Below are 15966 nucleotides of genomic sequence, written 5' to 3'. Positions count from 1 at the left end.
GTTCTGTTCACACATGTAGGAGCCAGCTCCCCTCCTGCACCCTGCCTTCCATGAGGGAAAAAGGTCCAAAGCAAGGTGAGGGACTGAAGTGAAGGAAGGGGCCTGGACAACCGAGAGGATGCCGTGCTGAGGGAGGGTGCCTCTGGGGTCATGGGTAAGCAGCCCCATGCTCCTCCCCCAGGCAGGTCAGGGTGATAGCTGGGAAGGAGAGAAAGCACGGACACAGCAGCTCTCTCCCTTCTTCACTTGGACCTGGCTCATGCACTGCGAGTGTCTTCTGACCTCCTCCAGTGTCCTCAGGAGCCCGCAGTTCTAGCCAGTCACATGACGAACCTGGACATCACTACCCCACAGGGTGATGATGAGGCCTTTGGTACAAAGGCTGCCTGCTCCCCAGCACTGCTTCCAAACTTCCCTATTGGAACGTGGATGGCAGAATTGGACTTTTACCCTGACAGCAGAATCCATGAACTGGGATGAGTGGTAACCCCTTCCATTCTCCCTCACACAAAGTGCCCAAAGATTCCCTGGCCACAGTGGACCCTCAGGTTGCCATCATGGACGTTCCATTTTGGATACACTTCTCTGCTGGGCTCAGCTGCCACTTATAATCCTCACCATGCCACCATGAATACTACAGAAACTTCGTCTTTCTGCCATGGAAAGTCAGCTGCCAGCTTTGTACCCAGTCTCTCCAGCATCCCACTGGCCATGGTCAACATCCTAATTACCCCTGGCAGAGCCTTGCCAACCTGAGGCTCTGCCTTGGAGCAGGTAGTCTGGGGTCCACCTAGGGGTACTGGCCCTTCTCTTTGGTCCAACTGTACCCTAGGTCAAGTGACAGTCAAGCTGAGTGCCCTTCCCAGAGACACAAGGGGTGACAAAGAACCAGGTTCAGAGACTCGAGGAGGAGAAGCTAGAATGAAACCTGAGTCCCCAAGCCAGGATGAAACCAGAACAACAAGAGTGAGAGGCCAAGGCAAGGTGGTCATGGCCACCAGCTACGCTCAGCAGAGCTGTAACAGCTCTGCTACACCAGTGACAGCCACCCCAGGGATTCCTGGGTCCCTACCCATTGCAGTGGGTGACTGTGTCAGGGATAGCTCCTAGAGTGTCAGAACCATCAGGCTCCCTCAGGACCTCCGGGCTTCACAGGTCCTTCCTTTCATCTACAGAGAAAACCGAAATCCAAACAAGGCTTTGCCCCAGACTTCTCTCAGATGGCAGATTTGTATGTGCACCTGCCCATCTCTACTCAGAACCTGAGCACCTTTCACCCCTAGCATGCTCCACACCCTTCTCCATCACCCCAATGCCAACTCCCTGGCCAAGAACCCAGAGTCATCCTTATTTCCACTCTCTCCCCTAGAGACCCCCATGTTCTATCTGCAGACCCCCATGTTCTATCTGCAGATCCCCTCAGCAACAACTTCAAAATCCTTCCGGAGTCCAACTATGTCTGCTCTCTACTCCGATCACTGGAGTCCTGGCCATCATCCATCGTTGCCTGCCTCCCCCCTGCTCTCCTCGCTTCCACCTGGGCTGTTTTGCACAACCCTTGAAAGCGAGAATCAGGCAGGTGCCAAGGCCCCTCTGAGTGTGCTGGGACAGGATGTCCAGGAGCCATGCAGGAACTGAGAGCTCAGGTGCCACCCTACCCTTGCTGCTACATTGCCAGCCCCTCCCTCATACCATTCCAGCCACACCAGCCTCGTGACCACTTGGCAAACATGTCGGGCCTCTCCTCCATCAGCCCCGTGAACAGGTTTTCCCTTCAGACTGGCTCACTCTTCCCCTCAGGTACACCCTAACCCCCAAACTCATCCCAGTTAACTAACCTTCCTTGAGACTTCATCTCCAATCATCTTTTCAAGGAAGACCTCCCTGACCATCTTACCTCCCACAGCAATACACCCCCTGGGCTTCACCCCATGGCACTCCAGATATACCTGAACACTGTTCAACTTTATTTGGCTCCAAAACACCAGTTCTTCTAGCATCCCAGGTGGTTTTTAGCTATCATGTGTAACTGCTGGTGCCCATCTCCTTCCATAGAACACAAGGTCTTAAGGACAGGAAGCTTTTTCACTGAAGTGTCCCTTGGCCTGGCTTCAGGGAGGCCACTCAACAAACCCCATACTGAATACACGAATCAGCAGAGACTCCAGCATCCGGCAAAACAGGGCTCAACTCCTGCTCTGCAGGCTGTGGTTCCATGACTTTGGTTTACTCACTTCCTGTTTCTAATTCTCTTTAGTCTCCACCTGAGTGGAAGGGGGTTGTACTATCTATCCCCACCAGACTGTGCAAAGACATGGTGAGAGAATGCATTGTAGCTGCACACACACACACACACACACACACACACACACACACACACACACAGTCACAATGACATGTGCATGCAGCTACCTGCATAACCTTCAGTCAGCATGCAGAGAAAGCCCCAAGGCTCAGCTGGTGACTCCCTACCTATGCCAAGATATGGTGCATTCAGGGCCATGGCAGGGGGGCATCTGTGGGGTGCAGGCAATGCTGCCAGGCAGGGCAGCGACATGTGAATGTCACAGTCTGCCATTTCAGTGCAGCAGGCTGGAGTTCTAGGCTGGCGTGCAGAAGCCCCATTTCCACATGAATGGGCTCTCCACGGAGAGGAAATGATTTTTAATCAGCCAGAGGAACAAGGGGGGGTGGCAATCCATCTTTCATTGTTTAAGGGAAGAGTTAATCTTGGAAGTGGGGTGGTGAAGGTGCTGAGGAGAGGAAAGCTGGAGCAGATTTAAATGATAAAGAGAGAATTCTCCATAAAGCAACTGAATAGGAGGGCACGCAGGGGCCCAGGGACCTGCTGCTCCTAATAACTGTGTGTGTCCTTCTCAGCAGGTGGAACAAGGGGTAGTGGTAGACCTTGTAACCGTGACCTTTGGAGACCACGAAAACACTTCTGTATCTATTGTCTCATGTAATTTTCATAAAATCCATTTGAGGTCAGCACGATTCACTGTGTGTGCGCAAGGGGAGGGTAGGAGTCACAGACACCCTGCTGGAGTGGCGGCCTTCAGCATGGAACAGAATCCCTCTCTGGCTTGTTTACAGGGCCACTTACACATTTATAACATCACTCTCAGCCACCTGCGCAACGATCAGCTTCAAAACTAGCCAGTTACAGCTTTACTGCACTTCAAGTCTCACCTTGCCACTGCCTTAGGGAGCCTGACCAGATGCCAATGCCATGGGCCGACTCCTCCCTGTCCCCCCACCACTCTGCCATGTAGCATATAGGCAGACAAGCACCCTAACTGGCAGTAAATCATCCTCGTGGGACATAGGACATGGTCAGCCCTTGTACCCTGGATTTCTTTCCAGTTGCGCCCTCTTTCCCAGCCTTGCATCAGGAATGAGCTCTGTGCTTCCACACTCGGCAAAGGCAATCCATAAGCACACTTACGCTTCACATGCATAACTACAATTCATGCATTGGCGTGGCTGTACACCCCATTGTCTAAACTGTAATATTAATTTCTCCTCCCCACTTGTTGATAGACATGGGAGTTCTCTGAGCAGCCTCTCCATCTGGAAATGGAACTGTGTATCTTAGTGTGTGCATTTAGACATCCTGTTCCAGCTTGGAAAGCAGCTTGGCTGACACTGGCTCTACTCCCTTACACTCACACCGGAGTTTAAGGGTTTCAGTTGTTCCACCTCCCTGACAACATGCTATATTGTTTGTCTCCTAGTTTAGCCATCCTCGGAGTGTGTGACTGGGGAGCCTGCTGTGGTTTTGGCTTTCCTGAATTTAATCAAGCTGAGTTCCTGTTTCAGCACTCACTGGCTGTGTGACTCTGTGACCAGCCTCATTAGTGAAATGGTAGTTCAAGCGTCCTATCCATTTTTTTTCATTGATTATCACTTTTCCTTAAGGATTTCTGTGAGTAAATACTCATGAGTGTAACTTACACTCTGAGAAAAAAAAAAAAAGTCCTTTTTGGAAGTACAAATGACAGAGCCAAGATGGGAAGGTGTTGTTTTGCCCAGAGGGCCAGAGAATCACCTATGAAATTCTACCTTAATCATTAAAAAAAACTTCCCTGTGCACTTGGGACTATTTCTAGATTCTCCCTTCATTGTTTCCACTTCCGTGCCTACTTCTTCTCCAGTACCAAACTGCTTTAATTGTTGAGTTCCTCAATCTTTAGGATCCAATCAACTTGGCCCTACCTAAGTAAGTTTTTTTTTTTCCTCTGAATTTTCAGTTATTTGAATATACTTTTACCCAGGAAAAAAATTTAAAGATTTTATTTATTTGAAAGACAGGCAGGCAGATAGAGAAAAATGAATTTGCTGATTCATTCCTCCAAATGACCCAAATGGCCACGGCTGGGCCAGGAACTCCATCTGGATCTCCCACATGAGTGACATGATGGACTCTGACCATCCTCCACTACCTTCCCAGCAGAGAGCTGGATCAAGAATGGAGCCACTGGAACTGGAATCAGCACTTCATAGACGCTGCTGGCCTCAAAGGTTTAATCTACGACATCACAAGGCCAACTCCAACACTGCTTTTATTTCATGAGAATTCCCCTCCAAAAATTCTGTGAAGTTTCCATGGGAATTCCATGCATTTAAATTTGAGCTTACGCTCATCTTTACGAAGTGAAATGTCACTGTCCAATGCAAGAGGGGTTTTACATTTTAAGCTGCTTCTGTGTGTCTCTCGAGAGAAGTAAAAATCTTTACCATGGCAGTAATGATCAGCTCAGGCTTAATTTACGCCCCAATATCTTGCTTTTTCCAGTATTTCCCAGATGGCTATTTTTAGCATGGAAGAAAACTGTTGGCCTTGAATATTAATGATGGCTCCATCACTGTTCTGAATTCTTTTACTTCCAACAGTCTTCCGGTTGGCTTCTTGGAATCGGCAAGTATGTCGTTGTACCCTTTGCAAGCGATGACACTTGGCCTCTTCACTATTTTCGTCTCTCATCTAATTTCATTGATTTGTTCTGTGAGGACAATGTTAACTACATGGCGAGATTGCCCAGGAGGCCAGAAAAGAAATTGTGATCATAAACTAGAGATACCTGGAGAATAAGGGCAGCGTTTCTCAGTGCCGCCTCCCCCGCACCCCAACCCCTGGTTGCTGCAAGGCTTGGCCAACTACATCCTTGCAGAGAGAATATTTGTGCACTGTAGGTTTAGCAGCAGTGCCAGCCTTGCCCCAGCCTCACCACACTGGGTGCCAATAATAACCTGCTCCCAGAGTGACAACCATAGCTGTCCCCAGATACTGTTGAGTATCTCCTAAACCGGAAAACCACTGTGCTTTGAGAACAGCAAAGTGGCTGTATCTCCTGCCCTTAGAACAAATTCTGAACAAGTCCCCTCAGGGCACCCCTGCCTTCTCTGATTTCTCATTTCTTTCTTCTTTTTTTTTTTGTTGCAATTATTATTATTTTTTTAAATTACATTTGATTTTATAACACAGTTTCATAGGCTCTGGGATTCCCCCAACCCCTCCCTGTGCCCTTCCCCCATGGTGGATTTCTAAGTCCTTAGGACTGACTGGCCCTTTCAACCTCATCCTCAGTTCTCTTCTTCCTCTCAGAGTCTAGAAGTCCAGGACTTCCTCTAGATCATCATTTGCAGGTTCTGTTCTCATTTGGAATGGCCTGACTTTAATGACCATGCTCCTAATTTTTCACCATTATTTATTTTTCTATTAATTTATCTGAAAAGGCAGAGTTACACAGAAAGAGATCTTCCATCTATTGGTTCACTTCTCAAATGGTTGCAATGGCCAGGGCTAGGCCAGGCCTAAGCCAGGCGCCTGAAACTCTATTAGGGTTTCCCACACAGGTGCCAGGGGTCCGAGCACCTAGGCCATGTTCTATTGCTTTCCTAAGTGCATTCGTAGGAGCTGGATCAGAACTGGAGCAAGGAGGGACTTGAACCAGCACTCAGATGGGATGTCATTGTTACCCACTGCATCACACACCAACCTTTTCACCAATATATCAATTTGAATAAAGCTTTTTAAATGACACTAAGAAAAAGCATGAGGCATAATATTTTGAGTTAATAGAAAACCACTCAAACTGGCTCCCAGAATAACTAGAATTTAATATCCTGCATAAAATAGCCCAATGGTACCTAAGCTTTAAGTGCAGCTTGATCAAAGCCCCAGTTTCATGTTTTCCTGACTCTCTAAGCTCACCCCTCTTTTACCTGCTGGCCAATTTTTCCAGTTGGTATTCCTCATGGAAGCAAGCAACGGCTGCCCTGTGTTAGACCTAGATACCCAGGTTACAAGTGCACTTTGAGGGAACAAATCATGGTGTTCGATTAGAATTTCCTGGGACTCTTTATGCATATGTGAGCCATTCCTTGTGGTCAAGAGAGTGACTTGCTGAGCTCCTCTCCTCCCTGAACTATTAACTGTGACAGCAGAATTGTGTTAAGTGACTTGGAGCTATCAGGAATCTGGCTTAGAGCAAGCATAAGGGTCAGTTCAACCAGACCCTTGGTTACCCACAACAGGGAAAGAAGGAACAGATGTAAGAAATCACACCATCTATTCACATTTTTAGTTTCTTTAACTTTCCAATAAATATTGAATTTTGTTAAAATTCCTTTCTGGCATCTGTTGAGCTGACCCTTTGCTGTTTTCCTCCTTGATGTATTAAAATGCAGGTTCTTCAAAAAGTTCAAGGGAAAAAAAATGAGTATTCTGGAAAAACCATGTATGTATTTCTAATTTTTCTGCACCAAAATAAGATTATATCTTAATTCCATTTTCAAGAAACTTTTGAAAGTTTCATCCTATGTCTGTATTAACTTACAGGGTTTCTGGATTGGGAAAAGAATCCCACTTGAATGCAGGGTTTTATTCTTGTGATTTGTCATGGAAATTTCGGCCACTATTTTATTTAAATTTTTCTACATGGTGGTTATAAGTGAGGTTGATCTAATGTTTTCTATTTCTGTGCTAACTTTGTTAACTTTTGGCATTCATGCATTCCTGGTTTTATAAAAAGAATCTGGAAGCCACTCTCTCTCTCTAGACTCCACAAGGGTTTAAATAGTTCCAGGATCATCTGTTACTCGAACACTGGGAAGAATTCACCTTGGAAGCCATCTGGAACTGGCACCCTTGAGAAGAAGTTGCTTTTTTAAAAATATAACTTTTTTTCATTTCTTTCATTGTTTTTAATCTATTTAGGTTTTGCTACCGCATATGGAGTCAACCTGATCATTTAGAATTCTAAGAAAATATCTTTCACTGATATATTTGAATTGAATTCCACTAAAGTTTTGCTAAATATTTTCCTTCTCAAAAATTTATTTTGAGTGGTGGCGTTTGCTCTGGTTTCTAATGAGCTCTGTCACCATGATTTCCAATTTTACTGTGTTTTCACCACATAAATTTTCATCTCACATTTATTAGCCAGCTCTACTACTTTTATGTTTTAATTTAGTAATGCCTTCTTCACCTCCTCCTTAATTTCCTGGGACTGATTCAGTTGGTCTTCTCTAACATTTTGAAGTTGGTCTTTCATTTGTATATTTTAATTCTCATGTGACATGCTCTTGAGTTGCAGGGTTTGCCTGAGTAAATACCAACATAGAAAATGGGGCACTAACATGTGGGGAGAGAGAACAGTCAAGGGAAACAGTCAAGAACTGCATAGATGAGTGAGCACCATATACCAGGGTGAGCAAGGGACTTAGGATCCATTTGGAAGCACACTTATTTGGGAAGAGCCATTGCTTTGCATCAGAACAGCATGGTGAATGGGATGGTCAGAAGAGGAGACCTTGAGAGTTCTATCTGGGAGAAAGTCAAATCAACAAAGAAATAGGTTTCCCCTTAAAGACTCCCAGCCTTCTCACCTGGGGAAGCTGAGAGGGGTCACAGGAGGCCCAGTGAAGGAGAAGCCAGGCCCAGGAAACAAGCTTATGGGTCCTCGAACTCTAGCGGAGAACATCTTCAGAAAGCAGAAAAGTGTGGACCAGAAAGACCTCACTGTGCTCCCTTTGCAGGTGCAAAAGTGATGAAGCCATTTTAAGACAGTTCTAATCAAGAAGTTTTCTTGACGACAGGATAGGGGGCCATCGAAACACTCTTAGGTCCTTCATACTATATTTGAGTTCTAATATGAAATATGTTCACTGCCTGAGTGTGACCATAAAACAATCTGTTATGCCCACATACTCACTGATGAACAGCATGGTCAAAGATGAAGCCATCTTCTAAGCTAATGGGTCAAGCGCAAGTATCTGATATTCTAGTTACACTGTTGGAATATATAAGCACTCTCAGAGCAAAATTTTGCTCTAAGCTGTATTTATTATTATTATTATTATTATTATTATTATTGGAAAGGCAGATATACAGAGAGGAGAGACAGAGAGGAAGCTCTTCTGTCTGATGGTTCACTCCCCCTGCAGCCACAATGGCTGGAGCTGAGCCAATCTGAAGCCAGGAGCCAGGAGCTCTTCTGTGTCTTCCATGCCGGTGCAGGGTCCCAAAGCTTTGGGCTGTCCTTGATTGCTATGCCAGGCCACAAGCAGGGAGTTGGATGGGTAGCGGGGCCTCTGGGTTTAGAACCGGTGCCCACATGGGATCCCAGCGCGTGTAAGGCAAGGACTTTAACCACTAAACTATCGCGCTGGGTCCTCTAAGCTATATTTCTAAGCAGCCATAGCTGATCTTCTCATTCTGGTATATTCTTATCCCTCACACAGTTTTTGATTCCAGGTTTCATTTGTCTTTCTTTGACTCATGAGTTATTTGTAAGAGTCTTTAGTTTCCTGGGTGGTTGATTTGTAAGGGGTGCTATTGTTGAATTTGCTTTTAAGCTTCATGCCATCAAAGTCAGATAATGGGAATCAGACAATGGAGTCATAAACTCCGTGGAGGTTCTGGACTCAGAAAAGCATGCGGGTTAAAATCTGCAATTTGGTTCTCTGGTGGCTCAGCTTGCCTATGCTTTTGTGCTCTTTCTCTGGGAAATTTCATTGTCTTCTCTCTACCTCTTATGACTTGAAATGTCACAATAGTTGGGATTGCTGTGAAACTCTTGCCATTTGTCATATGCCTTGTTTCTGGGGGCCTTTTCTTACATTGTTTTCTTCATAAGCCTTTGCTGTTCATTTTTTTCCATTCATCCTGTAACTTATATTAGAAATTATAGGCTCCCTAGGTGAGTCTTTTTGAAAATTTGTTCTTATTTAGCTTCAAATACTTCTACTAGCTTGAAAATCAGAAACCAACAGTAGAAAACATTTTTCTAAGGGAAAAAGGGAATGCACAAAAGGTCACACGTTATATGACCCCATCTCATATGACAGAAGGCAGATGAGCAGTCCTCACCAAGGCTGGGAGTGAGGAAGTAAAACATACAGGATCTCCTTGGGAGTGCTGAAATGTTTGGAACCTTGAAATGTTTTGGAACTTGTGCGTATTTATTGGTTTGAGACGGTTTAGCCCACCACATCATAACATCACTGGCTTAATCACTTTATGTTTAATTCACCTCTCATTTGTAACTTACACTTCCATTTGTTTTTTAACTACATGAGTTTTTATGTTAATAATTGATCTTTTCTCCCTTCATTTGAACTAAATAATGGGTATATCTGATCCCCTAAGCCCTCATTTGGGTTGCTTTAAGCACTTTTTGATGCCCCTCAGTTTCCTCTGTGGTTGTCAATTCTGTTCAACTGGAGTGCATGTTTTCATTCACATGAATTGGAAAGTTCACAGAGACAATTCTGGTCTTTTGACAGCTGTCTTTATAATTTACGAATGATAGTTAATCCTTGCTTTCCAGTGTTTTTGGTCTCTTGCTCTAAAACAAGTGTCACCAAACGTTCTCTGTAAAAGGCCCTACAATAACTCTCTTAGGCTTTGGAGCCCATATGGTCTATGTCAGAACTACTTAGCTCTGCAGTAGAGGCACAAAGGCAGCCACAGACAACGCGAACATGGCTGAGTATGACTGTGTTCCAATGGAAAATGCACTTACTGAAACAGGTGGTTACATAAAGGAACAGGTGGCAAGTTGAATCCAGCCCATGCCATGCATCTGCTTACTTCTGCTCTAAAAGACACACAGCATGGTGACACACTTCCTGGTGGTGTTGATGTCATACTAATGTTATGCAAGAACTAACACTGGGGAAGGAGTGAAGGGTATGTAGGTCCTGTATGCTGCCTGTGTACTTCCTATGAGTCTACAGTTATTTCAGAATAAAAGCTCTTAAAGTTCCAGATATCGAAATCAAGAATAAGTAACTAAACAAGTACAACCTTGAAGGAGTGTGGGATTTTGCCACAGTGATGAAAGGCCAAGGCTTCCCCAGGACCCAGGCCCATCAGCCGCCATGACTTTATTGTGAAAGGAGCAGTAGCTTCCAAGGAGCCTGGTTCTCTGTGCCCTATAGCCAAGCCAGGCTCATCTGGCCATAGGTTGCCATGGGGAAATCTCAGCCTTTCCTGAGATTTTGAAATCAGTAGCTTCAGGAAACCAGCTAATGCACATAGGCAAAAGAGTTGGGCCTTTAGGAAGATCTAGATAATTTCCTTCTCATTTAGATGGGAAATCAGACTCGCCATATATCAAGCAAATTGGAGGCTATGCTGGAGTCTGGAATCCAGTCCCGGGTTTTGCAACTGAAACCTTAATCCTGTACCATCTGAACAGGACACTGCTTTTTCCTATTCACTGCTCTCCTTACAGTCCTTGAGAGTGCCCAGAAACTGTTCAAGAAAGGAATAACTGTCCAGGTTTTGGATGTGTCTTGCAGAGGACAAAGCATACTAGAACCCAAGGAGCTGAGAACTGTGGAGGTGACCCTGTGCAGGTCTAGGGTTCCCAGCATCCCTGGGAGCTTTCTCTTTTGTGTCAGGCTGCCCACCATTAAATCAAAAATATATGTACACTGAGCAGGCATGCTGGACCGTGCTCTGGGATGTGAGCGAGGCGGAGAGGCCCCTGACCCTGTGGTGCTTGCTGTCTGCAGGGGTATTTCCCCTCATATTTATTGCACCAATACACCTAATCTTAAAAAGGCTTTATTTTGGATGTGCCCTAGAGGATTTTTTCCAAGCAAGATTAGCAGATGAGTCTCAGTGAACTGCATGGGAAGACCTGGCTTCCATGTGGGGATCCGGAGAGAGTTAACACGAAAGGCAGACTGATCTCACACTGTGAGACCTGGAACATCCTGCACTCCTTGTCTTTGAAGACTGGGGGGTTCCAGTATGAGTATCACCCATGCATAATACGGTCTCAATAGCTCCATGTCTAAAGAAAGGTTGTTTGTGGATAGGAAGTTAATATCCCTCTGCTTCTCCTTTTCCAAAATGAAGAGCATTACAGCGCTCAGAGGAGGAAGCAACAGGCGTCTGCAGAACACTATGTGCTGCAAAAGGAAGGGATGTAGAATCCAGATTCAAGAAGGGCTGCAAGAGGCAGGGTAGAAGGCGGATCCTCTCAAAGAGCCAACAATGGGAAATACAAAGCCGCTTGCTAGGGCTGAGCCTCAACAGTATAGGAACAGAAAGCCAGTGGGATAAGACTGAGAAGGAGTTGGGGGCTGGGAGTGGGAGAAGAGGAGATGGCAGATTATTTTCAATGCGACATGTCTTCCCAAGGACTTGAGGTCATGTAATATACAGTGAAAATGCTGGTGATGACTGACATATCGTGAATTCTGGTTCATTCCTGGATCATGTACCAAGAACTTGACATGCATATCTCATTTTATCCTGCCAGAATCCCCATTCATTCACTCATTCACTCACTCGTTCAACAGATATTTATGAAGAGCCCACATCCTTTACAAACAATGATTACGAAGATTGAGAAAAACAAGCAAATTTTGAAATGCTGTTCAGTGGAAAATGAGGCAAACTTCAGGCTTATAGTTGAATAATGAGCAAAGTAGGCCAAGCTTTTTCCTCCTCGAGCTGATAGGCTAGAGACAACAGGCAAACAGGGAATGAAATAAATGGGAAAATGGATGACAGTAGTGGTGGTGAGTGTAATGGAAAAAAAAATACTCAGAGAAGGTGGTTAGGAAATACAGGGGTAGGTGGGGCAGGAAGACATACAGATATAGCAACTTAGAGGATGTGGCCAGATAGAAGGGCAGCAGTGCTGGAATCCATGGTGCTGCCTTATTTGCGAAAGGGGTCTTTGCACGTACAATTAAGAATTTGGAGGTAGACCTTGGGTTAGCCGATGACAAGTGTCCTTATTAGAGATAAGTAGGAGCTTTGACAGATGAGGAGGAGTAAGGCAAGGGACCATGAAGGCAGTCATTGTGCTGATGCAGCCTCAAGGCAAGATAACGCTGTCAGCCACTAGAGGCTGGAAAAGGCCAGCAGCAGATTCTGTCCAATGAGTGTACAGCCTTGTTGATTCTGAATTTCAGGTACCGACTTTGGACTTCTGGTCCCCAGGATCATGACAGAATAAATGTCTTCTGTTATTGTAAGCCACTTCGGTGGTGGTGATTTCTTACCGGAGTAATAGGAAACTAATACAAGACCATTTGTGACCATGATGAGAGCAGATAATATAGGCACATCTGTCCCCATTTCACAGATGAGACTATCTGGTCTCCATCAGCTACGGAGGGTCATTCAGTGGGACTAAGGGGCTCCTCCAGGTCTGTCAGGTTCTGAAGCTCACGCTCTGACCGCTTCTCTTACATCAGCACCATCTGTGGACACCAAGCATGCAGACTCAGAAAGCTGAGGTCCTCCCCTGCCCAGCACTGCTTAATCCCCTGGCTGGGAACCTTTCACCACAGCTTAGCCCAAGCACTGCCTGCTGGCCACTGAGCCATGAGATGGGATCTCTTCTATAACATCCACCCAGGAAGCAACAGGCCAGGGGCTGCAAATCAAAGATAGTCAATCCTTCTCACTCAATAAGCTCACCTTCTTTTTTTTCCGAAGAAGTCACAACCAAAAATGTCCATTACGCCATTGGTGAGAACAACATGAAAGCAAAAACTATCTAGACACCTGATAGTATAAGATTGGTTATACAAACTTAATACATTATAGCTGAAAGACCAGACATTCTTGAAAAAAATTTTAAGGATGGAAAGATGGAAACACGTGAAAAACACTTCTGACACAACCTTCAGGGGATAAAAAGCTAAAAAGTATTTGAATTCATAGTTGAATAATGTAAATAATATATACAGGGAAAGGAAACAAACACACCAAATATGAATACTAATTGGATTAAAAGCTAAAATTTTAGGCGAAATTCAATACTCATCGTCTACCTTATGATCAATTTTTACATGCATGAGAAGGGACATTTTTAGCTTTGTAACTTAGTTTTAAGACCTAAGCCATAGGCCCTCACAGCTCCATCCCATAAATGATTCAGGATCTGGGAATCCTTAATCTGGAAATGAGAACTAAGAAGGTCTTGAATCTTCATCCTTCAGCACTCGAGCAATTGTCACTGGTGAGAAGAAACAGCCTTCTTCCCCGTAACACCAGAGTGCTGAAGGAAGACTAACATGAATTCCTTTCTCTGCTCAGTCTAGGAAAAGATTTTCTCAGAGTAAAACTTCCAACAATGGATGGGGATACCCCTAAGGCAGTAAAAGCATTGGAGCGGATGTCAGAGCTCTGGTTCTCTAACACCTTTGATGGTAGAGAAGTGAAAGGAAACCAAGAGGAAGCAGAAATGGGAGGAAACGGTGGCGGGGCCAGGGATCAGGCAGCTCTGTGGACTGGAGGACTCTCTTGGGGGCCACCCTCATCCACAGTGTGTCTCATCCAAGGACACTGCGAGTGGGGAAACTGCCGCCGCAGGTGCAGCAAATGCCCCAGAACACAGGAGCCAGGAGGATCCTTGAGAACTTGAGGATTCAGGAATGGCCACGGGTGGCCTGGTTAGTGCTGCGTGCCCAGCACAAGCAGGTCAATAGCAGAGCCACCCACCCATTGCTGCAGCGCCTCCCAGGATGGTGAAACTCCATGAGTGTTCTTTATTTCCCTCCAGAAATGGAGATAAACTCAGAAAGACTCTACCAGGAGAAGGACTACAGAAACATGGGGAGACAGCCTAAAACGAGTCTGCCTAGGCCAGCCTGACTTCCTCTCACTTGGCTATCTCCCTTTAAATTTTTTTTTTTTCATTTTATTTGAGAAGCAGACAGACAGAAGTTTTCAATCACTAGTCCACTCACCAAATGCCCACAACAGCCAGGAATGGACCAGGCTAAAGTCGGCAACTCCATCAGGTCTCCTAGGTGGGTGGCAGGAATCCAGCTGTGGGAGCATCACCTGTGGCCTCCCAGGGTCTGCATGAGCAGGAAGCTGGAGATAGCACTCAACCCTGGATACTCTAGTGCAGTCAACCTCCATCTCCACTGCTAGGCTCAACATGCCAACCCCTCACAGTACATGTTCTCTTTCTTTCTCTTCCTGTTTCTGACATATACATGCTTTTCTGAGAAGAAACACATGACCCCTGGGCAGCTCATTGTTGCTTCACTCTCATGGCAAAAAGCATGAGTGGCCATCTCGGTTTCACATGAAATCAATATTTAAACAGTGCTTGTGGTGTGTGTGTGGGGGTGGGAATCGTAAAAGGTCTGCTGGAGCCCAGGCACAGTGTACCACCCCGAGGGAAGCAGAACACACTCCTCTGTCCCTTTCATGCCAAGGCAATGCCTTCCTGTAGGGAAAGCAGCCGTGGTTGTGTGGCTAAAGCTCAGGGAAGCGCCGATCAGTTAAAACCATCAGACTAACTGTGTTCACGAGCCACCTTCTGTATTCATTTAACCTGGGATGATTAGGAGGAGTGCATCAGGATCCTGATTCCTAGGACTTTGAGAAAATAGAGAAAATAAAACAACTTTCCATCCCAAGCCTCTCTGATGCAGACCTTTGGTTTCTTCCAGTGTGTGTTTGCTGTTTGTGTCAGCCTCAGACAGCCTCACAACCATTCAGGGCAAGATTCACCACAGGCAACAAGTCTCAGGGTGGCTGCAGTGACTCCTCATTAGAGGAGCTCTCCCCGGCCCACTTCCAGCCAAAGGAAGCACAGGGAGGAATGCTGTGGTGCTTCTGAGAGCCAAGGTCAAGAGCTGACTTCCTGTTAATACATCTAGGAAAGCAGCAGATGACCCAAGTGTTTGGGTCTCTGCACCAACAGGGGAGACATGATGAAACTGCAGGCTCTCTGATTTGGCCTGATCCAACCCTAGTCATTACAGCCACTTAGAAAGTGAATCAGCAAATAGAAGATCTTGGGGCCAGTGTGGTAATGTATCAAGTTAATCCTTCACCTGCAAGCACCAGCATCTCATATGTGTACTAGTTGGTGTCCTGGCTGTTTCACTTTGTATCCAGCTTCCTGCTTGTCAACTGGTAGAACTGTGAAGGATGACCCAGGTCCTTGGGATCCTGCACCCACACCAGAGACCTGGAAAAGGCTATTGGTTACTGGCTTCAGATTGGCTCAGCTCCAGCCATTGCAGCCACTTAGGGAATATATCAACAGATGGAAGATTCTTCAAAATAAAAAAAAAAAAAAAAAAAGAAACAGAAGTTGCATGAGCAAGGGTGCCAGGTTGGAAGACAGGATCTGGGCAGGGTACCTCCATGAGAACAACAGATTAGAGGCAGGCTGAGGCCTTTGTGGATAGAGAGAGCCACCTGAATACATGCGCAGGCAGCATACAAACACATGCATACACACACACACACACACACACACACACACACACACACACACACAGACCCACTCACATATGGGCCATGTGCTTCACACCCAGGTACCTGAGGCAGTAGAATGCTGCAAGGCTTGGCTACGTCTCTCTTCCTGCTTTCTTATTTCCTTCCTTATCGAGTAGGAAGCCAACTCTAGACATAGGCCATCAGACAGGTGTGTGTTGGGGCATGAGGCAGAGAGGAACTGT

Source organism: Ochotona curzoniae, unplaced genomic scaffold (genome assembly GCF_017591425.1).
Source record: "Ochotona curzoniae isolate NIBS_2020 unplaced genomic scaffold, NIBS_Ocur_1.0 scaffold_2453, whole genome shotgun sequence".
Lineage (NCBI taxonomy): Eukaryota > Metazoa > Chordata > Mammalia > Lagomorpha > Ochotonidae > Ochotona > Ochotona curzoniae.
This window is presented reverse-complemented; position numbering follows the sequence as displayed.